Raw genomic sequence first — 11617 nt, 5'->3', positions numbered from 1 at the left:
AGATGATCTTAAGGTCCTTTCCAACCGTAACCATTCTATGATTTTAAGCAGCTCTCCAAATGTACTAGGTAGGAATCACTGTCTTGTGGATTCAGACTGTGATAGCTTGAGGTGCAGAGTGAAATTCAGGTCTACAGCTGGTAGATTTACTCCTGAAGCAAGATCAGCAATAGGATAAGACAACTTGAAAAGAACAAAACCTCTCAAAGAGTTTTTTGAACGTTTAACACTTCCATTTTAGTATACACTGATTTATATTTATACCAAATATATCATTAGTCACAGAAACAGTGTGGCCTTGAATAAAAAACAGTAAAATTTCATAGTTCCATCAGATTCTCTTTGCCACAGAAGACACTGCTATTGCATGCACTGTTTCTTATTGCATTCTGCTACCATGGGATAAACCATTGCCTTCTAAGTTTTGCCCAGCTGCTGGGCTAAGAGGATTAAGAAGATAAAAACTCATATACTGGGAAAGTCATTCTGAGAAACCCTGCAGGTAGCTGTAAGCAACTGCTGGCTGTGATGGGGTGCTCAAATGGAGCAAGACTATGAAAGGGGAAAAAACTGCTAGTTCCAGCTTTCTTCAGTCATTGGAATTTCATCGTTGAGGATGACCCAGAATTAGGCACACCTCTAGAAGGTGTGTCTTCTAGACCCCAGCTTTTCCTGTTGCCATGGTAATATTTGGCTTCTTTTCCCTTAGTGGGAGGCTGTGCATACTACTTTAGGGTTTTATGGAGTAATATATCCCTTTACAGCAATACCAACTCTGAACTACCTGGTTGGGTAAGGTAGAGATGTGGTAATGCCAATTCTCAGCTTTGTGTGACCTCAATTTCTTTGAATTCAAACAGTTTCTAAAAGCTTGATGTTATCTTTTTGAGTGTCCTTAGAGCTTTAAAGGTCAATACTGTTATCAAAAGCATTGCTTCAGTGCATTTTATCTTCTGCTGAGCTAGCGTTGGCCTCCTCGTCTGGGTTAGAAATTCCAGGCTAGAAGTTGCTTTGTATTTATTGCACAGATGAGCTTAAAATATTAAAGCTGATTTCACTGTCTGGCTTTGAAAAGGCACTTCCATATTCTTATGATGCTTTGCTTCATAAATAATCAGAAGTGAGTGTTTCAAACTCTACAGAAATCATTTGACGCTCCCTGTCAAACTCTAACAACTCTATGTCAGGTTCTTACTTAGAAGCCATTCAGATCTATCACACCAGCTTCAAATTCACTTTAGTGACCTTCTGAACATGAAAGGAAGTCAGACGTTGCTCTCAGCTACTCAAAAGGTTTTAATTGCTTCTGCAGTATCTGTCACTAAACTCGGTGAGCGGTGGCTCTGTTATGAGTCCTCTCAAGACTTCAGGGTCTAAAAAAGCAAGCAAGAAATCTTTTTTGATACCAAACAAATTAAAAAGTACACCTTAGATTTTTTTTTTTTTTTTTTTAAACATGTGTCTTTCAAGAGTTCATTTCCAGCCCATTAAAATTAATGGCAATCCATCCAACAGCTTTGATGAATGGCAGGGCAGGCTGTTGTCTCCTAGGCACTTTCTGAGCTAGCTAGACATAGAGAACAAAACCTAATGAGATATCATTAAAATCTCATTCTTTAATGTGCATTACTTGGCAGGGTTGTTTTTGGTTCTCAAGTTCAAGTGTGGTTCTGTTCCAGAAAATCACTCTAAGAGTGGCACAGGGAAATGGCATGTTTAATGGTTGCTTTACTCTTCCTAGCTGAGTCTGCTCAGTTCATAAGCAAGACATTACTGCTTGCCCTGTAAATGGTGTACTTGAAATGATATTTAAGCCATGTCCTTTGCTGCTTATGATTCATCATAACTGAACATGATAAGGCCCAGAGAAATCATAGTTGAGATCAGAAATGTGAATGCAAGCTACCTGTTGTAACCCTGAATTAAAGATATATCAGTGATTTGGAATGCAGCTTTCTACATTGACTTCGATTATCTTTCCACCTGGTGTTTGAGAGCTAATTCTGAAGTTGTTTATACATGTATTTAATCCCCATGCTCAAAATATCACAGTCAACAAGTAGAAACCCAATCGAGTTTGATTATGCTAAGTGATATATATTGATGTTCTAAACTTCATGTGTAGAACTGTTATGGAGGGAAAAAAAAAGGGTAAAATTAGGAATCCTTCTAGTTCTGACACTGTATATATCTCACATCCATCTGGTTACTCAGTTGACATTTCCTCATCACACATGTTTGCTGAGGAACCTCAATGTGGCCAAAGCAGCTGTACAACCTGCTCCCCAGGCTGCTGCATGCACGAGCACCCTCATGGGATGTCAGAGTTCAGGCCTTAAAGAGCATGCTAAAATCTGGCTGGCAGAAAGGTCACAGAACATAATCAGAAGCAAGGAAATGTCACCAAGTGGATGTTTTTGTGTTGTGTCCAGCGGGATTAGTCCTTAGGTCTTTAATCAATAGAAATGAAAACAAAATCACCATTGGGCCCATACGTTGAACAGGAGTAGGTGCTTACACAGTATTTCTGCTCTCATCTTGAGGCTAGGACAGTTATCAAAGGGATGGCAATGCTGAAGATAGACATTATTAATGGGAGATTTCAACTAGAGTGGGTAGCCAGGGTCAGTAGGGAGTTTATGACTATTCTGTGTGTGCTGAATGGCTGTACTGTGACCTGCATCACTGCTGCTCTCATCTGCTCCTGTGATCACCATACATTTACTGTAACATTGGGAAGGCAGTGAAGAGTGAAAAGTGGATTAATTACTGTGAAATAAGTCTCACTTAAATACACTGTTGCATTTCTTTGGATCAAAGACAGTCCTTTAAATGGAAATATAAAAGAAGGGTGTTAATCCTTCATTTCTATGAGTTCAACAGCAGAAAAAACATTGTGATATAGAGAAAAACATAGCAGATATTTGAAACTTTCAATTATCCATCACACATCTGAGTCCTCTGGAGCCCGGCTGCTTGCTGACAGATGCCTTTGCCATTCCCCTAAGTGAAACTGTCACCACAACAGTTCTCAGGATCACCCCAGGGCTGCTGGAATTACACAGTAAAAATGTTCATTTAGGAAATTTAGAGACCCTCTCATTCACTGTCCCTGCACACAGTAATGTGGAGCTTAAAACTGGCTCTCTGAATAAGGAAAAGATAAATACAAGGAGGAGAAAGGACCTGAGGGCAGTTTGCAGCTATTACTTACCAATAAAATGTGAAATTATGGAATGCTGGTGCAGGAGCAAAAAGGCAAACTGGGGGTGACAGGGATTAATCACCCCTTTTAATCACAGAATAGTTTGGGTTGGAAAGGACCTTAAGATCATCAATTTCCAACCCCCCTGCCATGGGCAGGGACACCTCACACTAAACTGTGTCACCCAAGAGCCCAGATTCCTTCCTGCTCCTGGAAAGGGGCTGCCCCTCACAGAGCCAGGAAAGGGAATTTCGGCATCCCTGGACAAAGCAGTGAGTTTGGGCAGGAAACAGAGGATTTGTGAGTTTATCACATTCAGAGCTATTAAAAGCTTCCAAGGACAGCACTATCTAGCAGCCAGAAAGGTCAGGTTATTTCTCCACCTCTGCCTGGGCTGGGTGAAGTGCTCCCTCCAGGCTTGGCCTTGCTGATTCCTGTGCTCAGGCACAAGCCCACACAACCATCACCCGTGGTCATGATGGCTCAGGAGCTGCTCTGTCTCCCCCTGAGTGGTGCAGAAGCCCCGTCCTGCCCACGTGGTCTGTGCATCCTCATAACAAGAGCCATAGATTCTCATCCACTGTGCATGTTAAAACTCCCTTTATCACTTATGTGCATGATAACCCTTCAGACCCATCTTTAGGAACTCTGCTGAACTGCTTTTTAGCTGATATTTGTTTGCACTTAGCAGTGTTTGTGCTTTCTGCGGAGCAAGATTTAAGTTGCAGCAGTTGTAACAGTCACAGGACTTACAACCCTGCTGTGTGCTCTAAAATTAACAAATAGCATTTGGAGCACTCTGCAAAAGAAAGGACTAAATTATGTTTTATGTGTACATCTGTGCAAATAAAGGAAAAAAGCCAGATGAAGCAAATCCCTAAGCTCTCAGATGAAAAGACAAGTTAGAAGGTGACAGTATCTGTAGTAAGTGCCTGGGAACACAGCCCTAGCAAATGTGACATGATTTGGAATGGGCCTCTTTTATTGATGACCAACATGCTAACTCAAATCAGCTGCCGTGTGCCTTCAGGTACTCCCGTGCACTCTACATTAACACCCATTAGCTGACCATGGCACAGTCTGTGCCTTCAGAGCTGGAGGCACATCAGTGCACTGATCAGATTGGGAGATGAAAAGGGAGTCAGGAGAGCTACTAATCAGAGCTTGGAGTGTCGTGTCTGTTCCCATCAAGCCTGAGGGCTTTCCTCCACATGTTGGAAGTGCGTGTGCTGCAAGGTAATGGGGGGAGAAGGAAGGAACTGGAAATGAGGAAGAAATCCCTGAGAGCCTGGTTACAGCTGTGTGTCCATTTCTTAAGTGAACACCACATAGCATAAGTCAGTGTAGGGGGGGCCTTTACTTGACTGTAGAAGTGTGATACCCATGGCCCTGGTGCATGCTTAGTTTTGGACAAAAATTTGATTTTTCTTCAAGTTTTAGTTGGAATACTCCACTCTATCACACAGCATTTTGCTCTGAATGGGAATGCATCTTCATAACTTAACATTTCCTTCTCTGAGCAAAGCCACCCCACTGAATGTTAGCAGAGCATTTGGGGAGGAGCTGAAGATAACTGCAAGGCATCATCTGTTCACTGGCAAGGCTGCTATGGAAAAGCACATGAGGAAAATCAGCTCTCCAGTCATAGATGTGAATCTGCAGGGACAGGTGGGTGTGGAAAGTAATGACAGCCTGTAATAGCCTTGGCTAGCCATCTGGTAGGGGTTTATTTGCTCTGTAAAACAGAGTGAGTTTAATACTGAGTGTAGGAAAAATGGTACTTGTCTGAATGTTCAGTCAGGAAAATGGACTTCCGGGAGGAAAGGGAATTTATTCTATCCACAAACCATTTGTAAGCATGTATATGAATATATATACGTATATCTGTGTGTATATATAATATACATATTTTTACACACACACATATATATGTAAATTCTTCAGAAAATTGACAAAGATCTCAATGGTGTTGTGAGTAGTGTTGGGTTTTAGTGGGTTAAAGAGCCAGTCACAGAAAAAGAGTTTGAAATGTATCTTTTACGCACTGGATAAATTATAAGGCATATGGGGAGGAACTTAAACGTGGTCTGTAATTGGCAGCTTTAAAAAAAACACTTAAGAAGCTGAAAAATCAAATACTCAAGGTTTCAGAAATGGGTGGCTAGCATGTGTATACCTATATGGCATTTCACAGCCACCCAAGGTTGGTCTGTATGCGACTTCGAACATGAGTTTGCTTTGAAGGCTGCATTGCAGGAAGGCTGCTGATCTGTTCAGGTCTCCATTAACCTGCAGCTATGTCATTTCTAGCTCAAAGCCAGAATTAACTCATTCAAGGCTTCTTCATGGAGCTGCTTGCATTTGGAAGTACAATATTCAGCATATCATGACCCTACAGTTATGCAAAACAACCACCCGAGGCTTTCTGACTCTCGTCGTGTTTTGTGATGTGAGCTTTGAGCCAAGATAGAAAACCAATTCCTAGTGTATCAGAGTGAGGATAGATCAGCTCTGATTAGTGTGATCTTAATGTGATATCTGCTCCCAGAGAGGGGTCAAGGCACTCATAATTGGTGGAGTAAGCACATAACCAGAGTAGAGTCAGGTCACTCCATGCTGGAGCAACTCCTGAGACACTTCTAGAAGCAAAATCACTGTTAGTGGTTACATCCACAAAGTGTGCTTAGGTCTATTAGCTGTTCAGTATTTATAGTACCATGAATAAGCATTGCAAAGCTATTCTCTAACTAGAAATGTTATAAAGTGCAAATCCTCACCTGAAGAACAGACATACCACATTTTCCACATACATTGCAGAGCATTTGGCATAATGGCCGAACTAAAATATGACCTTAAGGATCAATGAGAATCCTGGATGTTGATGTGACATTAGTTTGAAGTAACTTATACTTGATTTAATCCTTAAACTTTTCCCCAGTGCTTAAGAGACAGGATCTGACTCCTTAATGTAATTTCCACATTCCAGTACTTACATTTCTGATCTGAGGTGATCCTGCTCCTTTATTCTGTTCTCGTGAGACCTCACCTGGAGTATTGTGTGCAGTTCTGGTGTCCTCAACATAAAAAGGGCATGGAACTGTTGGAACAAGTCCAGAGGAGGCCACAAGAATGATCAGGGGCTGGAGCACCTCCCATATGAAGACAGGCTGAGAAAGTTGGGGCTGTTCAACCTGGAGAAGAGAAGGCTGCGTGGAGACCTCATAGCAGCCTTCCAGTATCTGAAGGGGGCCTATAGGGATGCTGGGGATGGACTCTTCATTAGGGACTGTAGTGATAGGACAAGGGGTAATGGGTTAAAACTTAAACAGGGGAAGTTTAGATTGGATCTAAGGAGGAAGTTCTTTCCTGTTAGGGTGGTGAGGCACTGGAATGGGTTGCCCAGGGAGGTTGTGAATGCTCCATCCCTGGCAGTGTTCAAGGCCAGGTTGGATGAGGCCTTGGGTGATATGGTTTAGAGTGAGGTGTCCCTGCCCATGGCAGGGGGGTTGGAACTTGATGAACTTAAGGTCCTTTCCAACCCTAACTATTCTATGATTCTATGATATTAAACACATCAATTTCTAAAAGTAGCTTGAAACTATTCAAAACTTATGCTACATAAAAATCTTTCTGAACCATTTAAAAGTAGAATGCATCAATGCAAAAAAGAAGAGGGGAAAAAGAGAGAGGAATAACAAGAAAGGGGGGGGGGTGTGGGAGTTTCTAGGGTAGTTTCCTTACTGTGATTACTTGGATGGTTTCTCTGCATAATTGTTCCACCAAGACTTCAGCAGATGGAGTAATAGGCAAGCTTTAGGCTCTGATTACAGAAAACAACTAGTGCAGGAATTTGTCTGTTTTGTCGATTCAGAGTTCTTTCGTAACTGTTCCCAGAAGGCTCTTATGCCAATATTACCCAACAGACTGACACCGTGTGCCAGGCTGCTTGCAGAGATTAGCCCTTACATTCCCATCGGAAGCAGAGCTGTGGCAAGAGCTGTCACTGACCCGGTTCATTTACTCTACAGGAAGGACCCATATTCCTTAATTCAGGGTTCTCATATCTCAATGCAAATAGTCTGCCACTATATTTTCTCATGATATATGGAGATTTTAAGACTGATGTTAACAATAATTGCTAGAGAATCAAGCAACTTTTTGTTTCCAACTGTAATATTCTGAAAGCATCCCATACTGCCTAATAGTTTCCTTTACCCAGATGTAAGAGGACAGCAAAAAACCTCTTTCTGTTTGATCTCCTTTGAATAAAAGCCAGCGGGTGATCACTCTAAATGCAGAAAACCCACTTATGAATTCAATATTTCTATTGAAGCAGTTCTCAATGTGTTCACACCAGAACGAGCATCCAAGTTGTTTAATAGGAGAGGCTATTTTCGAGACAATTGTTAACGATTTTAAATATGAATGTTAATGGTGGACTTTTTCTTGTTCTAGTAATATGGAACTATACCAGAATCCATCTTTTTGCTCATTACCAGTCCAAGAACAGAAGAGATGAAATAAAAACGTGTGTTGAGTAACAACTCGGCTTTCTAAGTTGTGATGTTTACGGCACAGGAGATCATAAACACAACTTGAATGTGTCTTATCAGTGTTAGATACAATATAAAGATTTGGCTTTTTATTCTTTCAGTTCACAAGCTGTCGTTTGCCCATTACTGGCTTGTTTTTAGTGAATTATCACTGCATTTAGTTTCTTTTAAAAAACATTTTCTTATATACTCAACTGAAATGCCTTTACGTCTGCATGCTGGGAACATCCACATTTCAGCTCTCTTTGATCTTCCTTACATTTAATTTGTGTGCTTTTCATACTCGATGTACTAATTGGCTTTTCACAGCCTTAGTTTTCAACTCTGCGTGATAGACCTTATTACATTAAAACCATTTTTGCCCATTTCCTTTCTCATTCCTAGCTTAGTATTTTCCTTTTTATTAGTTCTGTGCCACCTTATTCCCTGTCAGCAATGTGTATGCATGTAGATCAAACCTGTTTCAAACTAATACCTCATCTTACTCTTTTCCTACTCTATGGAAACTTATTTAATGACTAATTGGCCAAGCTTTTTAGCTTATTTAAGTTTTCTATGTAGGCTCTTCTGCAGCTGTGCAGATTTACAGCACCTCTCAGCCTGGCACCCTGACCAAAGCTGTGGGATAAATCTGGAGTTTGGGCAGTAGGTGTGAAGTCATCCATTATTTGCCTTGCGACCATCGTCAGTGCTTGCTCACATATATCGTCTGTCACAGGAGAAATGGTTTGTGTCTGAGATAAGTCAGCTGCTGAACTAAAAGTAGGGTTACCCTTAGTTTCAGACATGGTTCTTTCTGTCAGGGAGAGCTTTAGTCCCTTTAACATCCCATTTAACGCTGTTAACGTTGAAGTATGTTCATTTGAACTATAAGGATCATTGAGCCTTCTTTGCACAGGCTCAGACCTTTTCCTAGATATTTGCTAGCAGTAATTTGTTAAAGACTTTCTTTTTGCCCATATTTACTGAGCAGATTCTCCTGCAGTCCAAAGAAAACATTTCACAGGTGGTAGTTGCTGCTAAAAAGAGGAAGGAAGCGCTAATGTTGCATCTGTTCTAATCAAGTGTCTACTCTCTCATTAAAAAGTAGTGAAGGCATTTATGTTTCACGCAATATTTACTTCCCCAATCTGGTCTCTTACAATCCTTTTACTCTTAAACCACTTATTTCTTCAAAAACATGTTTTCCAAAATGATTATTATCTTTTTCTGAAAACTCCTCCCACCTAGGTTTATCTGAGCCCCATATAGATGATTCTTACTTGGCAAAGAGGCACATGGGGCATAGCTCAGGTGAAAGAGGGCATACATATCAAATGAAGCTTTACTAGCATGGCTACTTGTGATGTTAACTATAAAATTGCTCCTAGTTGATGGTTATTGATGGCATAATCCATGGATGTCCCTGCCACCTGCTCAGCAGAAGCATTTGCTGCTTGTGTGCTCATGGACACAACTAAAGGGACAAACTGGCCATGAGGAGCCTCATTGAGAGACGCCCACATTGTCTCCCACCATGGCCCCATAGGACTGTGCCATGCAGGCAGAATGCCTAGGCCTTAGATTTAGGGTTTCCAATGGCTCAGCATTTGTAAAAGCAGGCTTTGGAGCTCCATCAGCTGGGCATAAGGAGAAATACACCATATCCATTTAGGGAAGCCAAACGGGATTGTGGAAAACCAAAATAAACAGTTTCAACCACTCCCAAAGGAGTGTTAGCCTATTAAAACCTAACAAGCTGCAATCTTTTTCCTCACTTCTTAAAGTTGTTCCAATATCTGATGATGACTGACAACAAAGTAGGGATTCATTACACATTGCAGAGGGGAGAGCGAAAGGAAATCCAGTTGTACATAGGCCAATGTTCCTTACTTGGCAATATAGAGAAGCTAATTTTGAGACAATGCAGTCATGAAATCAGTTCAGTCATGCATTGCGCCAAAACGATCTATGTGCTCATAAAATGAGAGATGAGTGGAAGTGAAAAAGAAGTTGAAAATCTTATGGCTAAACTGGAATATATTTAATCTCTCAATATAAACACTTCTGTCCAATGCATTACTGTGTTGTTTTTCAGCATGTTAACATTATTTCAGATACAAGCAACAGAGCCTGGATTTTACAGGGGAAGAAGAGCTGGCAGTCAATACCTGTTTCCTTCTAAAACATTTCATTAAATGTGCACAGTGAATTAATTAGAAAATACAATAGAGAAAATCAAAGATATGCTGTTTATTAGGCTTGCTAAATAGACTGATTAATGTGCTAGATCTCATACTGGGATTAGTGATGAAGTGGGCAATTCATCACTAAGCTGACTGGAAAAATACCATAAGGCAACTGGAACCTAAATCATAATGATGGGATAAGGACCCTGAAATGGAAAAAATGAGAAGTGTTGGGCTGTGGCATGTGAGTTAATGGTGTGACTATCCATATCACAGAGGTTAATTCACATACTGGGCACAGGAGCAGCAGAACACAGGCTCTGGATGCAGCATCAGTCCTTCCTCCACTCTGCTGCTGTTTCTTTTTCAGCACCAGCTTGGGAGTTTTATCCTCATGTGTAGTTTAGAAGGTAAAAATAGACAAGAGGAAGATAAATGATTTAGTGAAATGGAGAAGATTGGTTTTACAGCTCGTTTGAAAATCTTGGAAGCCTGAGGAGAAAGAATAAAAAGCATGTTGTTGTTCTTCGGAACACATTGCTCATGTGTCATCATACCTTCTCCAACACCATGCAGAGTGCACTGCCCCTCAGCCCCTTGCATGGACCTTCCTCCTTCAAACCTGTGCTTGCCTCTGCTCCCCAGTTCCATCCTGATTCCCCAGGGTACTATTCAGGACACTCCTGCTAGTCACATGTGCTGGTGACCAACACAGAATCATAGCATCATAGAATAGTTTGGGTTGGAAGGGACCTTAAAGGTCATTTAGTTCCAACCCCCCTGCAATGAACAGGGAGATATTCAACTAGATCAGGTTGCCCAGAATCACATCCAGCCTGGCCTTTAATGTCTTTAGGGATGGAGCATCCACCTCCCCTCTGGGCAACCTGTGCCAGTGTTTTACTGCCCTCATCGTAAAGAATTTCTTCCTCTCATCCAGCCTGAATATTCCCTTGTCCTGTTGCATCAGGCCCTGTTGCATTTCTCTTCCCATCTTTCTGGTTGACCCCCTTTAAGAACTGAAAGGCCACAGTAAGGTCTCCCCAGAGCATTCTCTTCAGGCTGAACAACTCCAACTCTCTCAGCCTTTCCTTATAGGAGAGATGCTGCTATCTGATCATCTTTGTGGGCCTAGATCCAAAGTAGAGGAAGAAAAGGAGAAAGGAAAGAAAACAAAGTGAAATAGGATCACCAACCCATGGATCCAGCACCATCTTCTCTGTCAGCAAGTCCTTTCAGTCAGTGACCCCACTGAGGTACAGGCACACACATCCTGGGAAAGGATGTTTATTCTAGCAGCCAGTCCTGAGTTTGCAGATGAGGGAGAGGTCAATGGAAACCACTCATACTTTCCTTCCCTGTTTTCAGTGTGAGTAATTAAAGATCAGCATTGTATTCCAGCACATCCAATGGGTTGCTCAACTGAGCATCACCGGTGGAGCTGCTCATTTAGCTCTGACTGGTTCCACATGGTGCAGGCTCCAGCCAGCTATTTCAGCAGGGCTAATGGGATTAAAGAGCAAAGAATCTTTCCCCACTAAAGTAAACAGAAATGACAGGCTAAATAATATGTAGCTTTTAAGGTTACAGTTTAGATGGTTCAGCTGACAGAAATTTTACCCTGTTTGTCTCAAGTCAGAATCTTTTCCACTTAAATTAATGTAAGTGCAGATTTATACAGTCAAGGCAAA

The 11617-nt window shown here is 41.4% G+C and overlaps 1 long non-coding RNA gene across 1 annotated transcript; it reads right to left on the bottom strand.

Annotated features, from left to right (window-relative positions):
• Positions 1-9975: 9975 nt before the first annotated feature.
• Positions 9976-11360, bottom strand: LOC133218126 (uncharacterized). The gene is made up of 2 exons (XR_009727059.1): positions 11119-11360; positions 9976-10418 (listed from the first exon to the last, which is right to left on the bottom strand). It is a non-coding gene; the product is annotated as an uncharacterized LOC133218126 (long non-coding RNA).
• Positions 11361-11617: the final 257 nt, after the last annotated feature.

Source organism: Neopsephotus bourkii, unplaced genomic scaffold, assembly GCF_033783945.1.
Source record: "Neopsephotus bourkii isolate Nb327-2 ecotype Australia unplaced genomic scaffold, CSIRO-AGI_Nbou_v1 NB_1189, whole genome shotgun sequence".
Classification (NCBI taxonomy): Eukaryota; Metazoa; Chordata; class Aves; order Psittaciformes; family Psittacidae; genus Neopsephotus; species Neopsephotus bourkii.
Note: the sequence above shows the minus strand (reverse complement) of the source record. Positions and strands in the feature narration are given on the sequence as shown.